Source organism: Saccostrea echinata, unplaced genomic scaffold (assembly GCF_033153115.1).
Source record: "Saccostrea echinata isolate AGI-Se365-2 ecotype Australia unplaced genomic scaffold, CSIRO_AGI_Sech_v1 ptg000022l, whole genome shotgun sequence".
Taxonomy (NCBI): Eukaryota; Metazoa; Mollusca; class Bivalvia; order Ostreida; family Ostreidae; genus Saccostrea; species Saccostrea echinata.
Window position 1 is genome coordinate 17,982,713 of NW_026889771.1, and position 24,088 is coordinate 18,006,800.

Below are 24,088 nucleotides of genomic sequence, written 5' to 3' on the forward strand. Positions count from 1 at the left end.
TTGTCCGTCGTCCGTCCGTCCGTCCGTCTGTAAACTTTTCACATTTTCAACTTCTTCTCAAGAACCACAGGGCCAATTTTAACCAAACTTGGTACAAAGTACCCTTGGGTGAAGGGGAGTTTAAATTGTTAAAATAAAGGGCCAAGTCCCCTTACAAGGGGAGATAATCAAGAAAAGACAAAAATAGGGTGGGGTCATTAAAAAATCTTCTTCTTATGAACCACTGGGCCAGAAAAGCTGAAACTTATGTGGAAGCATCCTGGGATAGTGTAGATTCTAAATTGTTAAAATCATGACCCTCGGGGGTAGGGCGGGACCACAAAAGGGAATCCAAGTTTTACATTGAAATATATTGGCAAAATCTTTAAAAATCTTCTTCTCAAGAACCACTGGGCCAGAAAAGCTGAAACTTATGTGGAATCATCCTGGGGTAGTGTAGATTCTAAATTGTTCAAATCATGACCCCCGGGGGTAGGGCGGGGCCACAATAGGGAATCCAAGTTTTACATTGAAATATATAGGAAAAATCTTTAAAAATCTTTTTCTCAAGAACCATTGGATCAGAAAAGCTGAAACTTATATGGAAGCATCCTGGTGTAGTGTAGATTCTAAATTTTTCAAATCATGACCCCCAGGGGTAGGACAGGACCACAATAGGGAATCCAAATTTTACATTGAAATATATAGGAAAAATCTTTTAAAATTTTCTTCTCAATAACCTCTGGGCCAGAAAAGCTGAACTTATGTGGAAGCATCCTGGGGTAATGTAGATTCTAAATTGTTCAACTCATGACCCACGAGGGTATGGCGGGGCCGCAAGAGTTATTACAAGTGGGGAAATCTGGTAAAGAACAGCATGGCCAAAGTTACTCAGGTGAGCGATGTGGTAATATACTGAAAATAATCAAATCAATCTGATGTTCCAGGCACAAGGGGGAGGGATAATGGCAATCTTGACTTTATACATTGATAGATATGTAATTTACTGCAACAAAACATAAGAGCATTAAATTTTAAAGTTATCAGAGTTAATTTTTAGCTCACCTCGACGAAGTCGAGATGAGCTTATGCTATACCCCCGGCGTCGGCATCGGTGTCGGCGTTAGCGTCGGCGTCCCAGGTTAAAGTTTTAGGAGCAAGTCCCATTCCCAATTAACTATAAGCCCTACCTGGACCAAACTTGCATGGATGATGCATCTAGGGATGGACACTACCAAACTTGCTTCGGATGCTGGATCTGACCTAGATTTTCCAGATGAGTGACCAGGTTAAAGTTTTAGGAGCAGGTCCATTCCTAAGTAACTATAAGCCCTACCTGGATCAAACTTGCATGGATGATGCATATAGGGATGGACACTATCAAACTTGCTTCAGATGCTGGATCTGACCTAGATTTTCCAGATGAGTGGCCAGGTTAAAGTTTTAGGAGCAGGTCCATTCCCAAGAAAGTATAAGCCCTATCTTGACCAAACTTGCATTGATGATGCATCTAAGGATGGACACTACCACACTTGCTTCGGATGCTGGATCTGACCTAGATTTTCCGGATGAGTGACCAGGTTAAAGTTTGAGGAACAGGTCCATTCCCAAGTAACTATAAGCCCTACCTTGACCAAACTTGCATGGATGATGCATCTAAGGATGGACACTACCAAACTTGCTTCGGATGCTGGATCTGACCTAGATTTTCCGGATGAGTGACCAGGTTAAAGTTTTAGGAGCAGGTCCATTCCCAAGTAACTATAAGCCCTACCTTGACCAAACTTGCATGGATGATGCATCTAAGGATGGACACTACCACACTTACTTCGGATGCTGGATCTGACCTAGATTTTCCGGATGAGTGACCAGGTTAAAGTTTGAGGAGCAGGTCCATTCCCAAGTAACTATAAGCCCTACCTTGACCAAACTTGCATGGATGATGCATCTAGGGATGGACATGGCCACACTTACTTCGGATGCTGGATCTGACTTAGATTTTCCGGATGAGTGGCCAGGTTAAAGTTTTAGGAGCAGGTTCATTCCTAAGTAACTATAAGCCCTACCTGGACCAAACTTGCATGGATGATGCATCTAGGGATGGACACTACCATACTTGCTTTGGATGCTGGATCTGACCTAGATTTTCCAGATGAGTGACCAGGTTAAAGTTTGAGGAGCAGCTCCATTCCCAAGTAACTATAAGCCCTACCTTGACCAAACTTGCATGGATGATGCATCCAGGGATTGACACTACCACACTTGCTTCGGATGCTGGATCTGACCCAGATTTTCCACATGTGAGACCAGGTTTAGATTTAGGAGTAGTCTCGTTCCCAAGTAACTATAAGTCCTACCTGGACCAAACTTTCATGGATGATGCATCTAGGGATGTACACTAACCAACCTGCTTCGAATGCTGGATCTGACCTAGATTTTCCACATGAGTGAATTTTAGCCATATTTTAACCAAATTAGCATGGATGATGTATCTAGGGATGGACACTTCCAGACTTGCCTTGGATTCTGAATCTGACGTACATTTTCCAGATGAGTGACCAGGGTAATTTTTTTGGAGTAGCTATATAATATTATGGCCTGTTATGATTAAACTTGCATAGATGGTGCATCTAAGGATGAAAACTTCCAGACTTGCTTTGGATGTTGGAACTGACCAAAATTTTCTTGAGCTTCGTAATCTTTGATTACCTATGTTTGTGTCATCTGCAGAGAAGAGTGACACTTGGGGATCACTTCACCATGCATCTGTCTGTATGTCCATCCGTCTGCCTTACCCTATATCTTGATAACTATAAGACGTATGGATTTGATATTTTGCGCACATATTGTGCAAAAAAAAAAACGACAGCATCCAGACAAGTCTTAGACTTATTAGAACCTGACACTCTTAATTAAGCATTTGGTCAATTGCTTATATGTTAAAACTAATTAAAAGTGTTTCTGTGGTATTAATAGCACATGTTATTTCATATTTGTAATAAGGCCCACCTTGTCAGGACCTTATGCATAAATCAATCAATCTCTTTGAACTTCATTTGATTTTAATTGGGATCTAATGATCAGATCACCTATATTCTTGTGTTTACTGTATGCAACCGTAGGAGGTGTTGTGAATATTAGTCTTTGCATACTTCGTCATCTTGTATGTAATCCCAATATTTCATAAGTCGTTTCCTTAACCCTTTTATACATGGGTTAAGCTTGGTGACCGGGTACAGCCTTTTTGTTATTTTTATGCCCCCCTTCGAAGAAGTATAATACGGTCTTATTCTTCTAGGAAAAAGGGTATCTCTCTCCTTCAATCTCTGAATTTCCTTCTCCAGGTCTCTGTTTCTCTGTTCCAGCAATCTCCTGGCCTCTCGTTCTCTATGCAATTCACCTCCATCCAGTTCAGCGAGCCTCCTCTTCGCAATTTCTCTTGCTCTTCCAAGCTGGTGTATGCTGTTGCTCATCCATGCCAGACAGCCCTGTAGTTCCTCTCTGGTGTCTGGCAGGGAAGGGAGACACAGACTGGGGTAGTCCCTCCAGGAGGTCTGGAATGGCATGGTGGTCCCTGAACTGTCCTTCCTGGCAGTGTCTCTGCCTCAATACTCCTCTAGGAGGAAATCCTCTGCTGCTTGGTAGACACCTGGTCCCTGTTGCTCTGTGCCTGGTCCTTGTCGCTGTGTGTCTGGTCCCTGTAGCTCTGTGCCTGGTCCTTGTCGCTCTCGAGAACCATCTCTATGATCTCCTGCACTGTTGGGAGGACAGTCTTTGTGGCCTTGGTGACTGAGGCACACTTGAATATTAAGAGTCCTGGGTCGATATAACCCTTGTTCTCCCTTACCAGCGACTGACATTTCAGTAGGATGGATTCCAGGCGCTGAGGATCCTTCTCATGCTTTGTCCTCAGGTGAGTCCTCATGTCAGACTTGCATCGGCACTCTGTCAAACAACCAGCCAACAGGCACAAAAACTTCCTCATTTGTATCCTATGTCTCTCCTCCCAGTGTCAGGTAAACTTGGTCTTGGTGGGAAACATTATCCCATTACATCCCATAACAGGACAGGCCAAGGCTTTTGGGTCAAACTTCACTTTGATAAACTCAGTGTCGCACTGTCGTAGCACCTCATTTACTTCGTCTATGTCAGCAAACAAGTCGAGGAATTCATCTTCCATCAAATATGAATATAATTACAAGTTTATAGATGTATTTATAGAACATTTTACATGCTGAGAAAAAAAAAAAACTACCCAGAGTTATACATGTATGCCAAATGGACAACAGCCACCCCAGTGACCTAACGAGTACAAATCCTAACAAAACTATTCTACACTATGCGCGCTGTAGTAGAGTACGACACATATGGGCAGGGTAGACAAGTCACCTAAAGCAAAACCAATGGTGAAAGTACATGTCACCCATTCCACCGTTAGGAATCCAGGTCCAGTACTACTCATGTCCTCTACCAACACATCTTATGTCTTACATGTACATAGACATATAACTCCACCAGTTGCTTTTTTTTTCAACAACAATGTATTAATTACATGTATAAAAATATATATATTTTTTTTTAAATAAAAAAATAACAACACCCCCCTCCCCCTTCTTAAAAAAAAATTAATTTATTTTGACTTGACTAAGGAGAATATATTGAAACAGGCTTGAGAAGCCTTCCTGTTCAAGACTGTTTAAAAGATTGCAAGGGCGAGCTAGGCTGGGAGTGGAGGGATGCTTGTGGAGCATCTTCACTGTTGCTTTCTTTGTCCGAGTTGGTATCTGATTTGTATTCAGTCTCAGCTTCTACCGATTGGTCGGAATCAGAAATGTACTGATTTTAGGATACTCCATCGCCTATGAGCTCTTTCAGGTGGTCAACATGAACCACATATGTTTTTCCAGTGGCTGAATTTTCAATTTCATATATGTCGGACAATTTCCGGACGACGGCATATGGTCCAGTCCATCCAGAGCCTAGTTTTTGTTGTGCCTTGGGAGGATACCAATGCCATACCAAGTTGCCTGGTGAAAAAGCTCGAGATTTTAATTTGTTGTCATAATACCTTGTGTTAGAATCAACATCTCGATGTACACTTGTCACAACATGGACAGAACATTCCGTTCCAGTAGAACATTGGTGGCAATTCTCTCTCTCTTACAATGTTTTCTTGGCCATCTGGATAACCCGTCAACAATTCCATGGAGATGGCCCTTACGGTGTTCAATAGTGAAATCATGTGATTCTAATAATGAGATCCAGCGCACCAATAAGCCTTCTGGCTCTTTGAAATTCTTCAGCCAAATTTAAGGGATGCATGGTCTGTTCTCAACAGGAATGGACTGCCATATAAATAGTGCCTAAACTGCTTTACAAATGTAACAACCGCCAATAATTCTCTATATGTTGTACAATATCCCATTTGGGATCTTGAGAGGGTTTTACTGCCATAGGCAATCACAACCTCTTTTCCATCCTGCAGCTGTGATAAAACAGAACCAACTCCGTATGCGCTTGCATCTGTATCTAATATAAACATATCATCTGTCGATGGGTAAGACAGTTTTGGTGCAGTTGTTAGCAGATGTTTTAAGCTATTAAAAACTTTTTCACAGTCCTCAGGACCATTCAAATTTCTTGTCTTTTTGAGTTAATCTGGTCAATGGATAGGCTACATTAGAAAAGTTTTCTATGAAGTGTCTGTAATAGGAAGCTATTCCTATAAAACTCCTTATTTCTGATGTTGGTGTTGGCCAATCTCGAACAGTGGTGATTTTCTCAGGATTATATCGGATGCCATCTTGAGATACAGTGTGTCCAAGGAAGGACATTTGCTCCTGGAATAATACACATTTCTTTGGCTTAAGTTTTAAATTTGATGATTTTAATCTGACAAAAATTGAGGTTAGATTTTCCAAGGCCTCCTCAAATGTGGAACCAGAAGTAATGATATCGTCCAGATATACTAGACATTGTTCCCACTGCAATCCAGAAAGTATGGCTTCCATAAGACGTTCAAATGTAGCTGGGCTTTTGGAAAGTCCAAATGGTAGGATTTTAAATTGAAATAGCCCCTTGTGGGTTGTAAAAGCTGTCTTTTGCTTATCAGACTCATCCATGACAACCTGCCAATACCAGCTCGCAAGGTCTAAAGTACAGTACTTTGCTCCTGATAGTGTGTCCAGGGATTCATTGATCCGTGGTAACGGACATGCATCCTTCTTAGTTACCAAGTTCAACTTGCGGTAATCCACACAGAATGTAGTTATCCTGTCTCGCTTTTTAACGAGTACGATTGGTGCTGCACATGGGGAATTACTGGGCTCAATGACATCCTCCTTTAGCATTTTGTCAATCTCCTGTTTGGCTATCTTTTTCTGGTGGATAGGGTGGTGTCTGGGAGGCAACTTGATAGGTCTTGCGTCACCGGTATTGATAGTGTGTTTCACTAAGTCAGTCCACCCCAGAGAACCTTCAGGTTCTAGAAATACATCTGAGTACCGAATTAATATGCTTTGTAAAATATGAGACTGGTGTTCTGTCAAATTCGATAAAACTTTATCAAGCAACAGTCTTAAATGCTCAGGGTAAAGTTTGAGTACCCCCCAACTTCAGGTGGGATTCTTTGTTTTGATTGGGTTTGCATTCCCATATAGAGTCAATGGTTTGTAGTGAGGCCACCCTTGTATTCTTTTTAAGAATGATTGTTTCTTTTGTGGGGTTAAATACTGAAAATGTAACGTTCGACCCACTCATTTTTACGATTGATTTTGCCATCAATATACAATTTCATATTTTATCATCAAATTCTGGTTCAATTATAGCATCAGTATCAGAGGAAAATTCATTAGTTATATTGCCCTGAAGGAACATTTCACTATTTCCTGGTACACTAACAGTTTCTGCCAGATGAACATGCGCACACCTGCTTTGCAGACGGTCTTTCCTAAGTAAGGGAACTTCATCAAAATGAGGCGAATATAAGATCCCATTTCTTGTATCTATCAAAACATCGTACTTCGCCAAGAAGTTTAGTCCAACGATGCCAGATAAGCCTCCAAGTTTTGCAAAAACAACAGATGTATTAAATTCGCAACCTCCAAATAATAGTGTCACATTTGTTCTTCCTTGCACCGAAAGCAAGTCTTTGTCCGCGGTCATTAAACTAGTATCTAACTCCTCTAAAATCAGATGTGCTGGAAGTGACTGAAATACATTCTTTGATATTAAACTTAGAGATGAACCAGTGTCAATCAAGAAACAAAACTTATTCAAATAAAGTTCAACTTCCACAAATAACTCTTTGCAATAGAGCTCAATCGAACAGTAACATTTTTAGTTGGCCTAATTTCTGCTTCGTTCATTGACTCTTATGGGGCTGGGCTTGTTTCCAAACACTTGAGCAAAATTTTTGTTGCATTTTTCTTAGCAACTACTCATTGCAGATGCTTGAAATTTTAGCACACTCTTTGCCTAGGCATGCCATGTGGTAGGATTCATTTTTAGCTCACCAGAGCTGAAAGCTCAAGTGAGCTTTTTCTGATCACCCGTTGTCCGTCGTCCGTCCGTCCATCTGTCCGTCCGTATGTCCATCCGTCTGTAAACTTTTCACATTTAACTTCTTCTCAAGAACCACTGGGCCAATTTTAACCAAACTTGGTACAAAGTATCCTTGGGTAAAGGGGAGTTTAAATTGTTAAAATAAAGGGCCAAGTCCCCTTACAAGGGGAGATAATCAAGAAAAGACAAAAATAGGTGGGTCATTAAAAAATCTTCTTCTCAAGAACCCCTGGGCCAAAAAAGCTGAAACTTATGTGGAAGCATCCTTAGGTAGTGTAGATTCTAAATTGTTCAAATCATGACCCCAGGGGATAGTCGGGGCCACAATAGGGAATCCAAGTTTTACATTGAAATATATCGGAAAAATCTTTAAAAATCTTCTTCTCAAGAACCACTAAGCCAGAAAAACTGAAACTTATGTGGAAGCATCCTCAAGTAGTGTAGATTCTAAATTGTTCAAATCATGACCCCAGGGGATAGTCGGGGCCACAATAGGGAATTCAAGTTTTACATTGAAATATATCGGAAAAATCTTTAAAAATCTTCTTCTCAAGAACCACTTAGCCAGAAAAACTGAAACTTATGTGGAAGCATCCTCAAGTAGTGTAGATTCTAAATTGTTCAAATCATGACCCCCCAGGGGTAGGGCAGGGCCACAATAGGAAATCCAAGTTTTACATTGAAATATATCGGAAAGATCTTTAAAATCTTCTTCTCAAGAACCACTGGGCCAGAAAAGCTGAAACTTATGTGGAAGCATCCTGGGGTAGTGTAGATTCTTAATTGTTCAAATCATGACCCCCGAGGGTAGGGTGGGGCCACAATAGGGAATCCAAGTTTTACATTGAAATATAAAAAAAAAATCTTTAAAAATCTTCTTCTCAAGAACAACTGAGCCAGAAAAGCTGAAACCTATGTGGAAGCATCCTGGTGTAGTGTAGATTCTAAATTGTTCAAATCATGACCCCTCGGGGTAGGGCGGGGCCACAATAGGGAATTCAAGTTTTACATTGAAATATGTAAGAAAAATCTTTAAAAATCTTCTTCTCAAGAACCACTGGGCCAGAAAAACTGAAACTTATGTGAAAGCATCCTCAAGTAGTGTACATTCTAAATTGTTCAAATCCTGACCCCCGGGAGTAGGGTGAGGCCACAGTAGGGGATCCAAATTTAACACTGAAATATATAGGGAAAATCTTTAAAAATCTTCTTCTCAAGAACCACTGGGCCAGAAAAGCTGAAACTTATGTGGAAGCATCCTGGGGTAGTGTAGATTCTAAATTGTTCAAATCATGACCCCTGGGGGTAGGGTGGGGCCACAGTAGGTATTACAAGGGAGGAAATCTGGTAAAGAACAGCATGGCCAAAGTTACTCAGGTGAACAATGTGGCCCACGGGTCTCTTGTTGTAAGAATCTGATGTCAGCTTCCTGTTTATCCTTGCATCTGTCTGTACCAATTTCCTTCGCAGTTTTTTCAGCAATTACTCAAGGCAGATGCTTGAAATATTAACACACCCTTTGTCTAGGCATGCCATATGATGGGATACATTTTTGTACAAATCTGATGTCAACTTCCTGTTTATTTGTAACAGGGTATTATTTTATCTCGGAATAATTATATGTTTCGGAATTTAACAAAATGTTGTTTATTGATGTAGAACACATCTGTAGATTGTAGAAGCAGATTTGCAGTTGAAATTTGCCGTAGAACCCTTTTCTAAATAATGGAGATGAATAAATCATGCTGAAGTGTGTCTTTTCTTGTATATAAATGTGTTTAATTTATGTACGTGTTATATATGTTCTTAACTTTATTCTTCTTTGTTCTTTATTTTGTACTGGGACTATCTACTTTTATGTGTTTGTTGAAATTGTTTTACGTTCCGTAGTCGTGCCGGGCACGGACTACGCACACTGCGCATGTGTCCGATTCGAGGCCTTACTTAGCAAATTTGCCTCCTACCGATTTCATAAAGAAATAACTCACGAAGAACGAAAATACATACCAATACGTATTCAGAAGGACCTCTGCAAACACTTACTAATATTTTTACAGCTTAAACATCGTTTAAATCCAGCGAATACCTAGAAAAACGCGACCACGTTAACACCTCACAGGTTCCTACATAGTGCAGCAGTTCGACGTCACGTTTCAAAATACGACGTCACAGGTACTCTGTTTTCCCGAACTTTCTAAAGCAAAATGGCGAATAGCATTTTAAGTAATATAAGGTATTATGTTGTCGTAATATAAAACACGTAGTTTATTCTTCTTGCTAAAAGTTCCCTTTTACCTAAGTAATCAAATATCACAAAAGGAAATGGAAATATAAAGTTTTTAGTACAGAAAACAAGCTTTAAAAATTGGAAGATCCAGGATCCGCCTGCTTGTTTCACCTCAGCTAAGAAGTGCATATTTAGTGTGCAAGTCTCAAGTTCTCAAGCTTCTGTGACGTCACACTCACGAACCTGTTAAGGAATCAATCTGATGAGATAAATAAGCCATATGAAAATAAATAAATGAAATATGTTTAGATTTAAAGTGTGTGAGCGTGTGTAAAGTAACCTGTTCTAAAGCCATGGTTTTTACGATCTGCATGAATGTAGGTAGGTAAATTTATAAGGAATAATGTTAATTAAAACAATAAAACTTGCACACTTTTTGATTCCTCCCACTTTTCTAAAGTTGGTAACTGGAAAACGGTATGGAATTTGACTGGCCTGTCCCAATAAAAAAGCATTTCTGAAGAACTGCGAACGATAGTATTGTTCTCCCGCCTACCTCCAAGTCAATTTTTAAAAGTTAGGATATTCGAATGATTTTTAATATTTATATTGATATTTATATGGATTTTCGTAAAACATTACTTCTTTGGGAAAACAACGAGAGATAACTCTAAAATTTTGGAAAAACTCGTGTTTTTCACTATAGAAATCAATGGAAAATGGAAAATATTTTTAAAATATCTTTCCCCCCCCTGAAACAAAAATTCCTTTTTACGGGTAATATGGACTGTCATTTCACAAATTCATACCAAAGCTTTTTGTGTTTCACGGGGGGGGGGGGGGGGGGGGGGGGGGAACATATGTTTATATACAAAAAACAACAAAAATGCTTATTTTTTCAGCAATTTCCAAGTGCTTTACAACTGAAACATTATATTTTACGAATATATATGCTTAATTTTATATGCATAAAACATAAGAAAAGATTTAAGAAACATTTAATTATTCATATCCAAGACTATTTCAGAATATGGTGATGCTTTATAGCCCGATTCCAGTGGAAAATATCGTCTACCCCCTTATTTCAAGAGCTGGAATTAGGGATATTTTACTATTTAGCACTGGAAATAAAATAATTAATCAATTACCATTGAACTGTTCTTTGTATTAAACAAAGATTTTATGGCCAAATTGTCATCAATATTGAATTAAATGGTTGTAAAATGTAGGCGGGAATCGGGAGTTACCGTGCGTAGTTCTTTAGTCCCCCCCCCCTTTCCAAAAGAGAGAGAAACTGAGAGAGAGAGAGACCACATGCTGAATACGATTTGTCGTCATTTTGCTGTATAAATATAGAATACGTGGTTACTGTCTTGAAATATAAGCGATATTAGTAGTTAGTAGTGCGTACATGTGTATATCGGTGATATTCGACGATCTATGTTAGAGGTACATGTACCATAATTATCGCTTAACCCAATACAAAGTCTATGATACTAGTGTTTATGGTTGATACATTTTTTTCAGCCAGTTAAATTTCTTTTCATGCTTTGCGATATCAAAAGAGGTCTTCTTCAGCCCAGAAGGAGTTGTGATATATAATTCCATCGCAAAAGCTCAAAGACTTTTTAAGATAATACATACAATGTTTTCTATCCCCAAGATTTTTTCCACAAACTGTCCCTAGGTCTCATTTCCTGACGTTCCCTCTGGCAGAATAAAATGTTTTCCTTCCTTTTGTTTGAGAGGCACAATACGGTACAATAACTGGTAAAACTTACATTAAAATAAAATCTCTGAGTTAGTGTTGTCCATTTAATAAAGTCATTTGATACATCAGTAAGATTTGAGTACGGATTTTTTTTTTTTTTTGGTTCATTTCGAAGTTTCTCATTGACATGCAGAGTACAATGTAATTAGGCAGTAACAATAGTATATATTTATTGTTGACTTTTTCTTGAGGTCAATACGATGATTTCGTCACCTGATATTTGTATATACCGATCCTAAAGGGCGAGTGATAATTGTCATTCTGGGGTGCCTAAATCATTGTGTTGACTGAAAAATACCAATGATTATTCTAGAATGATTCAATGATTAAATGATACAAACTCGTAAAGATGTTCAACGAAACTTTCAAACAACATTATAATAGTAAAAATTTACGATCAAAAAAAAAAAATGGAGGGGACAGCCCCCCCCCCCCCCCGGAGTAATCTGACATTTACTTCTGCCCCTTGAAAGAAATATAGGAATGAAATTATTTATCTTTTGGATCAATCGTTAACACTTTATGTCCTGATAAGCAATCTAACATTGACTCAGGTCCTCTACATCCTTTCAGTGAAATGATTTTCGAGTTCGTCTAGACCCCCCCCCCCTTTTTTTTGGTCTCTGGTCATCTTAGAAATAAATATTCTGACTTGAAAGGGCTTGAAAAATAAATAATCTGATTTCAAGTAATTTGTCCTACCCCCCCCCCCCCCAAACCCTTCGTTATCAAATGGTCGTTATTTATACTCATCTTTAACTTTAGCGTACCTTTAAAACATTGACTAATCGCCGAAAATGCTGGAGAAAACAGGATATATGTCAAAATTTGTGTGTAAAAAGCAAAGGTGCTTTTTGATTAATAGACTACATTGAGCAATTCACATTCTGCGAGGAAACGGATTATGAGTTAGTAAATTCATGGAAAGAGATGTGTGCTTCCTTGTTGTGGATCCTGTGAAAGCTGAGTTACCTGGTTAAAAAAAAAATTAAAAATACTTACAAATGAACTTATGCTGCTGAAACATAGTAAACTAACTAAATGCCAAGTGGCAAAATGCCAAAGTTTTTAAGGACCCCTCTATACACCATAGGAAAATATTTTTTGAACATTGAGAAAATTATACTTATGTAAAGGTGTACAATCTAATATTGAGCTTATGTATTATAATTTCAACATAGGGCACCTGGTATTTACTCCCAGGAAAAATGTCCGAAGACAATGATGTACTGATAAACAGAAATCACTATTATTTGATAAAGTGGGCAAAATACCTGCAGATGAAGTGTTCAATCTATTCATCTTGGCCTATTAAAAAGTTATGAATGCTTGATTTAATCACAAATTAAGTAATAAACTGTTCGTTTGAATTTATTTTTTTTTCTATATCAAAGGACAGATTACTCTATCTGGATAAAGATACCCCCCCCCCCCCCAAAAAAAAAACAGAACCCTTGAAGGTGCAGTGCAGGCCCGTAGGAAGCAATTTCACTTTCAGGGGGCACGACCATACATTTTCAGTTAAGGGGGCACTATCAACTACCAAAATTCCTTGACAAGCAAAAAAAAAAAAAAAAAAGGTCATCAGACGTTATTATTGAGGGGACACAAGCATATAGTAGCTATGTTTTCTATTGTATTCTATATATTGGCAACATTAGGGGGGGGGCACATCCCCCCCCCCCCCCCCCCCCCCCGGTTCCTACAGCCATGCAGTGTAACGAGGACTCTTAATAAGTTTATAGACGCCTGTCTGTTTGTGAAATGTATACATTATAGGGAGAATATTTTAAGGGAACTCGTTACATTATGACTTTGACGTTACAAAGCTGGTGTGTGTTCCACGGTAACAAAACATTTTCATTTTAGAATAAAGTTCAGTTCTATGTAATCATGTCTAATGAAACTTTACACATTGACATCAAAAATAAATATTTTATTTAAACTGGTAATTTGCTGATCTTGGATTTTTTAATGATTAATCAAATTTTGACATTATATATCCGCGAAGTTTTCGAAAAGCCCTCCTATTAATTTCAAAAAATTCAGCTATTGAATTTATCTAAATTATTTATCTTTTGGATCAATCATTAAGACTGTGCGTATAGAAAAAAGTTTAGACATCCATTTCTTATTTTCAAAATAACGTATCAAAAAATGATTGAATAACGCCCTTCTATTGACTGCCATTTTGGACTTGCCGTACATGTATAAAACATGCATTAAACCAAAACGTACTCGATACCTTGTAGCTCTTGAACTGAAAGCAATGGAAGTGATGATTTCTAATTATGTAAAATGTAGAGGTGTTCTGGAATTACATGTGCACGGAAAGTTTAGAGAGAACAGATTTGACGAGGTTTCTGACCTCTCTAAACTTTCCAGATATCATCCGAGCATGAGCTATGTCACTAATACTAATGACGGCTAGCCACAGGAAATCCCCAATGAATACCGCTATCTTCAGAATGTTTCCCTGTTTGGATTGAATATTTTGTCTTTCAATACACTATTTGATTTTTTTCTTATTTTTGAAATAGGTAAAATGCAAAAAAGAGATTGGTACTGAGGAACGTATAGAATATCACTGATTTTTGCTGGGCCGTGAAAAAAATAAATCCTTCATATAATTTGCAAAAGTTCTAGCTATAGTGTCATACATGTTGCAATTTTCTCTGTGAATGCACTGCAGATTTAAACTTGAAATCTATCTCCTCTGCTGTTTCATTATTTTTTCCACAAAACCTCGAGGTCAATCTAACATTATTTAAGTGTTCAATGAGTATGCTCAGCACTTGATTTTTAGGTTCTTATATACTTTGACCAGAACATACGTAACTTACGGAAGTAGACGTTCTGGGGGAGGGGGGTCCGAATGCTGTAGGTATGCTTGCAGGTAGGCAAGGCCATTCCAAGTTTTTTCTAGTATGTTTAGCGTCCGCGTGCGCCTAGGTTTTTGACACCAAATGTCAGAAAAAACAAACAAAATCAGGAGTCCTGAAACTGTTAATTATGATAAAAATCTTTAAATTCTGTAAATTTCTCTAAACATTTGTCTACAATATGTCATGTTAGGTAAACATTAAGCATTTAATATCCTGATTTTACTTAAGAATAGATCTTTCTATGAGAAAAATAGATTAATGAAATCAAATCCTTTGATTGACCTCATTTTTATGATGATAAATTCTTTGTTTTATTTTTTGGGTTTGTATGTTTTTTGCGAATAGGTAGGTAGGTTTTTGAAAGATGGGTGGATGCTAAACTGAGAAAAAACTTGGAAAGGCCTAAATGTTGGTATGCTTGAATGCGAGTTCGATTCTTGAGCAGTGATACTGACACAGAAAATATTAATACATGTAGATGATTTGTGCCTGCAAAGAATGAATTACTTTGTACCCTGTGTATGCATTGTTAACCCCTTTAACACTCATAAAATTAATCACATGTAAACACCATTTTACTGAGTTACATATTGAGGTACATTGCTTTTTCAAACATCTTAAAATTCTTACTGTTGGTTACTTTATTTCAAAAGAATGATAAAAAATATAAATTACCAACTCGTGCATTAAAATATAAAACTTTCTTTTCCAAATCAGGCAGTCATCAGCCTAGGAAAAACACATTCATTGGAGAAGGGGTGTTACTTAATTTGATGACATATTGCACTATAATTAATTTCGATTTCAAAAAAAAGTTTCCATTTATCACAAGACGCCCAATTTAAAAAAAAAATCTATCTACTGTCATCTCGTAAATGGTTCACATTGATGTATTTAAATTAGAGAATCATTCTGAACACTTAATGCACGGCAATCCACCTCTCTGGGACCGTGAAATAAGATGTGACGTTGAACGGATACATGTATATCAGCGTACTGTTTAACTTTTACACATTATATTTCATTTATGTTTTAATGTACAGTGAAATTTAACATTCTCATGCACACAACATTTGGCATCTTCAGTTGAATTACAATCATTTCAATGTGTAGTAGATACATTTTATCCGAATTAGTTTTAATGAAAAGGGCAACTCACGTGTATATAGCACAGGCCGATTGAAATATAAAATTGTGTACATGAATATATCGGTATTTGGGAAAAAATATACCTATATCCAATTACATGATTGTATGTACACAAAGTATGAAGATTTGCATGCATGTTTGTAAATTACAGTACAGGCAACGCGGATCCCGTATTTCCCGTGCCCCGTCGCGGTATAAACACAACGAGGGATTTGGCCAGGTGAGACAGGTAAACCACGTTCCCTCTGCAGGAAATTCATCACCTACCTGTCCCCGCCGCGGTTAAATCATCGATCAATTAGTATCGTAAACAAACTGGAGTTATCTCCCCGAGCAGGAATTTTGCGAAATTCCCTCTATAAAAAAATTTTAAAAAAATAAAAAAAAAATAAAATAAATAATTAAAACCCCACAGTGTATGTATATTTATGAAAGTATTTTCTTTTATTTTGCAACAGTTAGGTGAAAATCATGAACAAAAAAAAAAATTGTAAAGCAGAATATATTTAATCCTTTTTTATTTTATTTATTATTATTTATTTTTGTTAAGTTATATATCAATACTAAAGCGACATCTTTTGTTTCAAATAGTATCAAGAAAACTATTTATAAGCTGTGTCATTTGAGAGTTTAAAGTTACAAAATTTAATGTCGGAAATATAAGTTCTAATAACTCCTCTTTTCAAATTATATGCGAACTGCAATGTTACATACACGTGCTAAACAATAGTCAGTACGAGTTCCTATTAACAGTTTTCAGCATTCCTATGAGGAAAAACATACATCTATATACTGTTCATGTTTTTGTATTTTTACCAAATTTAGAACAGTATAATTCATTTAATTAATTTCACTTTACTGTATAAATGTGCAAGCATTTCCCTGAAATTGTCGAATGACCGGAAAGCTGTAATATTCGATGGTGAGAGTTTGCAGTGAGTGGGCGCGTGAACGTTATAAAAGATATCAATAAAATAAAGCAATTTTTTCCCTCGATATTTACTTTTTTGTAAACAGTGGTTTGTTCTTAATTTAATCATTTCTCTAGTTACAGAAGATGGAATGTGCAATGTGATAAACTTCACAAAACAATTAAAATGGAGGGGGGGGGGGATATATCACTAAAACTTATTTTTCTCAATAATACTCAAGAAAAAAAAATCAAATGCCAAGTTTACTTGAATATATTCTGTTTCTTTGTGTATTAAGTATTAGTCGAGATCATTTCCTGTGTATAGGGATTATAGCAGAGCAAGAGCAGGAAACGGCATGCCCTGGGGGTTTCACACCTGTCCTAGAGTACCTGGGGTAAATTTCTCTGCATGCGCAAGGCGTTGTCTAGCCATACAACACACCAATCCCTTCAATGTTTCATTATTTCTTCATTTTCAAATGAAACTACAACCATGAAAGTTACGCGAGTCAATATTTACTTGCTATTTTTTTTTACCCTGAGTGCATATTAAAAGGAAAAAGATCAGTCATACTTTTAAAACAAATTAATAGAGTTTAAATGAAATAAAATAAATCAAATCAAATTATGTTTTATTACTATTTTTTTTAAATGCCGACGGGCTTGGTATTTATGTTTCTGTTTAATGTATATGTACGTGCAAGTGTAATGTAAAATAAAATTTAAAAAAACCCAGAATGTTACGGCACGTGCATCGTTTTTCCTTCAGTCAGTTTATTGATTTATCGAGTCCATCGATTAAAACAAAATATTCATGATAGAATTTCAATGAAATGAATTGCTTCTGGATTTTTTTTTTCAGTTTCAATATGTCGTTTCTGTGAAATAATATACTGTAGCCGATTTATCAGTTTATTGTCCAGTTGTGGACTTTGACTAATTCTACGATCGAGTTTCTGAAAAACACCGAAATAGTGACAGCCACAGACACTATTTTACTAAACTAACTGCTTCCAACTCCAAGACATTTATTAGATCGCCAATATTGCTTCACGATGTAAGATTACACAATCTGAAGGTATTACAGGTATCTCGTTGGGGTATTGGCCAGTTACACAGACACCCAAAAACTCGTAGCCTATCGCTATGACACATTTTGTCTCTGAAAATAATTAAAAATTTTCTTGTGTGTTGTATGTTCAAATTATTTTAGGGCCCCAAATCAGCTGATAAAAGAGGGTCTTTCCGATAAATGTAAATGAAAATACTGATGAGCATGATCATATTAATTTCAAAAAGAAAGAAAATGGAAAAACTAGCTATGAAATTATCCTGAATAGATAGGACGTTATGATTTTATAAACAACAATAATAAAAAAAAAATATGTCGATATTACTTTAATTTACAGTCTTACATGTTTAGCGCATAATATTAGCAGTTAACAGGTTAATGGTGCAACATGTTCCTAAATGTACACGTGTTTAATACTGTTAACATCTCTATCATCGTTTTCCATTCTAATAATATCCGATATATATATAATGGCATATTTTTTTAAAAAGAAACCAAAGACTGTACATGTGATCAAAAGTCGCAGAAAAATAAACGCATTAGTTACATGTAACTGAGATCGCAACTGCACGGGCTAATTGTGGACCCCGCATTTAATGCATTAGGAAACGATGGCATTTAAAAAATCTAATGTTACTGTTATAAGGTGGATTATTTAGCAATTTCAAAATAATTTATGTTGGAATGATCGATTTTTTGAACTTAGATATATACGGTAAATGAGCTGACAATATTTCTTCCAATTTTACCGCACACACTTTTTTTTTTTTTTTTTTTTTTTTAAATTGGAGAAATAACTAATTTTGAGTGACTATTGATAAAAACATAGGAAATAAATAATTATTATTCAATTTTTTATTACTTAAGATTAAATTAAAAAAAATCAAAACATTTAATGGTATTCATGCTATAATGCAGGCCATGATCTTTAATAAATTACCCCCCCTTTTTATTTCGTCGCGATTAAAAATCGAAAACACTTTACAGGTAACAAACTCTGAGCTGTAGAAAAACGGTATAGCTGGCCCCGCCGCGGTGTAAACACGGTCGCAGGTAGTACCGCGATCAAAACTCGCGATGGTGTAACGCGGAAAGGATTAACACACCGCCGAGGGGACGCGGTCTAATACGGGATCCGCGTTGCCTGTACTGTACGACACCATTTATAAAACAGAGAATTTTGTAAAATATATATATGCCCTCACAGATCGAACATCTGGGATATCTTCTTTCTGTGTGTTCTATCTAAGCTGTCATCATACGAAAACTTAAATATCGAACCGTAGTATAGGTTCAAATTTGGCAGGCATATTCAACTATTGATGCCCTTTTATGTACATATATATCATTTCGTAGCTTTTTCATTTACTGTTTAATCCAAAATCTACTTAAATTACACTTGGATCGAAGTCACTGTGTTAATTAGATATGCAAAATATATACATGTGTAAATAACAGATGGGAATCGCATATGTACCTACAGGACAACTACCATTAATTGTTGTCCAGAAAATCTTTATGTAGAACTTTTTACGTTACACAATGTTAATGTCAACGATGGAAATCGGTACATATTGTGATTCTTCATCCAGATGGTCATCCCAGCTAGGCCCAGACAATGTTCAGAGAGTTCCGGAGACAGCTGAGTGTCAGGTTCAACTTAAACAAGTCCCAGAAACAGATGTTTTTGACGAGGATAAACGAACTGTTATCATATATTTCTAAGTGCATGACATGAGGTACACGTGTTTCTTTTTTCGTTTTTCTGAAAAATCGTAAGCATTCATATCTAACATAAGCATACTTGCATATTATACCAGACAAACGTAAATATTTTTTAATAAATAGTATAATTCAACAAAATGTTTCTAATGCATACATTTTTTTTTTTATAAAGATATAATACTTGATTCTCTATACACCCCACCACCACTACCCCCCCCCCCCCCCCCCCAATATAAAATGATATTCCAATACTTTAACTTATGTTGGACTCGGCTTCAATATTACCTGGATTCTCCATAAATAAATCTGAATCATTCCTTTGTTAATAATTGTTGGAAAGGGGTGGGTTACAACATTTCATCATCGGAATCAGGAGTGACAGAGCTATTTTTGTTGTTCGGGAACATGAGACATTATTTTTATGGTTCGACAGAATAATTCCTCAAAGATAAAATACATGGGGAAAAAAAACCTATGCATGTAATATTTCATTTTCTTATTAATTTGTCATTTTTGTTCTTTTGGTTTTTTTTTTCATTTCTCACTGGATATTTTAACTTACGCTTTCATTTAAACAATAAAATGCTTTCCTTGTTTGTTAGTGGGGGATTTCATGGTTGCAATTACAATATGTACTTCATGGTATTGCAAGAAACAAAATGAATAACCTCAGCCTATATGTATATGAAGTAAGCTGTTCAAATACGGTAAATATTGTACATGTAATTTGTATACGTCATGGTATATGCTTCACTGATGGCTGAGCATGAACACACTAGGAAATCATTCATAGACAGGTGGGCTTGAAAGAAACAATTCGAACTAAAAGTAATGGCAGCCGATGTGGTGCTTTGAATCAATTTTAATTTGTATCATATTTCATCATTGTTTTTAAACTGCATGCAAGCCACGGAACGAAGTCCACGTCCCAGAAAGCAAGAAGATCCGACGTACATTTTGGCCGTGGGTATCAACGATGAGCTGTGATGTCATAGATTTTGCACGTACCTGTGTTAAAACTATATTTAATTAAGTAGTTTCTGTATTGTCTGTGGTAATCTTTATCTCAGATCCATGTTGGCGCACTGGTTATATGATGTTCAACAAAAAAAAAAAAAAAAAAAAAGGAGGGCTCACCACATAGTTTGATACAATATTTGATATTTGACTAATCAAAACATAGAATAATATGCTTTTTATATGATTAACACGATTGTGATTCTGAAATACTGAAATAAATAAATATAATGAAGTTTATCAGAATAAAACTTGGGGCAATACAGCCCATCAGTTTACAATACATGTAATAACATATAATTACAACTCACACTTCCATTGGGATAGGAGAAAAGAGAGACAGCTAGATGAAAGAAGACACACATACGGGTATACACTGTAGATGATAAATTCGTGTATGTGCAGCATAAAATGCTTTTGGTATTTTTTGTAGCGTATTGAGAAACTTTTAATATAGATGAATGATAATGTCATTATAGTTCATCAAAGGGTTTTAATTTTACTATTAATTGTGTATGAACACCCATTTTTGCAGTTAAATCGAACCCTCCAATTATACCATGAATAAAGTGAGACCCCATTCCCCTTATATAGAATTTGAGTTGCTTACTCTCTTGTTAATTCTGGGGGGGGGTGTCCAGTCACTTCATACACAAACCGAGTCGTACACAAACCAACTCGTATACAAAAAGTCAACTCGTACACAAAAACCAGAAGTCAACTCGTACACAACAGTCATTTATATACAATCGTTATGATTTAATTTTATACAAATAATGTTTGATAACACGAAGTGTTACTTTTCTTTAAGTTTTTTAAGTTTTTAAATAATTCAACTTCCCTGATAGGATAGGAACATCAAAGACATCAAAGAAGTATTGTTAAACCAACACCCATGCGGTAGTTTCTTGGATCTGCGACAAACGCTAATTACGAGATGCTCATAATTCGGTATCCTTTAATTATGAGATACTATATGTATCGAAAACGTCTCCAAGTTTCTTCATTCCTTATACTTCACCATGATTCGAGAGAGTTGTCTTTCCTGCAGCAAGACGGTAAGTTTTTAAAACTTTTTTCATTTAAATAAGTTTAGATAAGTGCAAGAAAAATGTGTTATACAGTATACCATTAAATTCTTACCATGTATTTAGATCGAATTTACTATCTACACTATATATCTATTTAACATAATAAATTAGGATGCTATAAAATATTATATTCTACATCAACATGCATTACTTGCATAACAGAAAACTTTTTAGAAATATAAAAACTACGTATATCAATTCTGTTGACAATTAGAAATCCATTTGTCTGAATTAAGTTTTTTTGGAAACTATGGCAAATATTACCTTAAATCACATAGGAAAACGTATGTATGAGTTGTGTACGAGTTGACTTCTGGTTTGTATACGAGTTGACTTTTTTTTGTGTACGAGTTGACTTTTTGTATACGAGTTGGTTTGTGTACTACTCGGTTTGTGTACGAAGTGACTGTAAATCGGGGGGGGGGGGGGGGGGGGGGGTGTCTCAGCACCTCCCCATTTAATTTGTCTGACTTTTAAAAAATAGTTCGAAAATGTTAAAATATTTCAACTGTGTTCCATTTGATGATTATAAATTTCCGTGTTAATTAGGGTGTGTGTATGGAAGGGGGGGGGGGGGTATTGACCTTACCCACGTAATAATTCTGGTCACTGTTTTTAAAGGAAGTCATTTATACCTCGCCTATTTTTTCGTTGATTTATTTTACACATAAATGTATTACTAGGGGCTTTCTTATGTACGAACAAGTTTTTATTTTCATTAATTTTAAATGGTATTAATCCTTAAAAATCCTTTATCCTTGTAACAATAATACATGTAATAAAAAAAAAAAACAGAAAAAGTGAAAAGTACATGCATTTTATTTGAGCGTGACGTCACAGAAGCTTGAGAACTTGAGACTTGCACACTAAATATGCACTTCTTAGCTGAGGTGAAACAAGCGGGCGGATCCTGGATCTTCCAATTTTTAAAGCTTGTTTTCTGTACTAAAAACTTTTCACTTCCGTTTCCTTTTGTGAAATTTGATTTCTTAGGTTAAAGGGAACTTTTAGCAAGAAGAATAAACTACGTGTTTTATATTACGACGACATAATACCTTATATTACTTACAATGCTATTTGCCATTTTGTTTAGAAAGTTCGGGAAAACAGAGTACCTGTGACGTCGTATTTTGAAACGTGACGTCGAACTGCTGCACTATGTAGGAACCTGTGAGGTGTTAACATGGTCGCGTTTTTCTAGGTATTCGCTGGATTTAAACAATGTTTAAGCTGTAAAAATATTAGTAAGTGTTTGCAGTGGTCCTTCTGAATATGTATTGGTATGTATTTTCGTTCTTCGTGAGTTATTTCTTTATGAAATCGGTAGGAGGCAAATTTGCTAAGTAAGGCCTCGAATCGGACGCATGCGCAGTGTGCGTAGTCCGTGCCCGGCACGACTACGGAACGTACTGCAGAACAATTTCAACAAACACATAAAAGTAGATACATATCCCAGTACAAAATAAAGAACAAAGAAGAATAAAGTTAAGAACATATATAACACGTACATAAATTAAACACATTTATATACAAGAAAAGACACACTTCAGCATGATTTATTCATCTCCATTATTTAGAAAAGGGTTCTACGGCAAATTTCAACTGCAAATCTGCTTCTACAATCTACAGATGTGTTCTACATCAATAAACAACATTTTGTTAAATTCCGAAACATATAATTATTCCGAGATAAAATAATACCCTGTTCTGTGCAGTTTTCTCTGCAACTACTACAGTCCCTGAAACGTTCTACTTTCCCACTTGAACGGTGAGCGAACGCTGAACGAACGGTGAACGAACGCAGAGCGAACGGTGAGTGAACGATGTGTGAACGCTGAACGCAACTTGGTGAACGATGTGTGAACGGTGAACGGTGAGCGAACGCAGAACGCGAACGGAGCGCAAACGCGAACGCAAAGTGAACGGTGAACGAACGGTGAATGCAAGATGAACGATATATTCGGAATGTCTCTGATCTTTTCCTTGCATTGAAACTATATTATTGTATTATAATGTTAGGTGCCAAAAAAAAAAATTAATAAATAATAAATAATTAACCAATAAATGAATGAATAAATAAGTCAATAAAATGAATTCTCCAAAATTGTCCTAAGAAAGACGATGCATGCACATTAAGTTTTAATCACACGACTTTTATCGCATGAAAACATTGCAATTGTTGCCAAACGCTGAAGTATAAACAAATCAGAGAAAACTTCTGACTTATAGAATGAATTAAAGCGGTTGTAACATCCATTCACATATCACCGTGTCAGGACGATTTCGTGTAAAGTTACACCCTTGCAGAAATCATTCCTGACTTGGAAATGCTTCTCAGGAATTCCTAAGATGTCCTAAGAATTCCTAAGATTTCCTCACAATCTGATTTGAGGAAATCCTAAGAGTAACAATCCTGGGATTTGAATTCAGGACTTCCTGGGATCTTCCAGGACTTCTTAAACATTTCAAATCCAAATCTTGCCAGGACATTTCATTGTAAAGCCAGGAGTTAATCATTTTTATGATAATCCCATTTCCTAAGACTTTTGACTTAATGTTGGGACATTTGTACACAAGACAAATTAAACTTTACAAACTAGTACATGTTAGTAAATGTTATAACAGAATGACAGGAATTTATATTACTTTTAAAGTTTTAATGAATAATAAATTATCCAGAAAATCATAAAATGAAT

At 36.3% G+C, this 24,088-nt stretch overlaps 1 protein-coding gene across 4 annotated transcripts in view; it reads left to right on the top strand.

The window, feature by feature from the left end:
- Positions 1-24,088, top strand: part of LOC133190567 (multidrug resistance-associated protein 1-like) — a 962,792-nt gene that overhangs the window by 152,858 nt on the left and 785,846 nt on the right. The gene's annotated exons all lie outside the window — the stretch shown is intronic.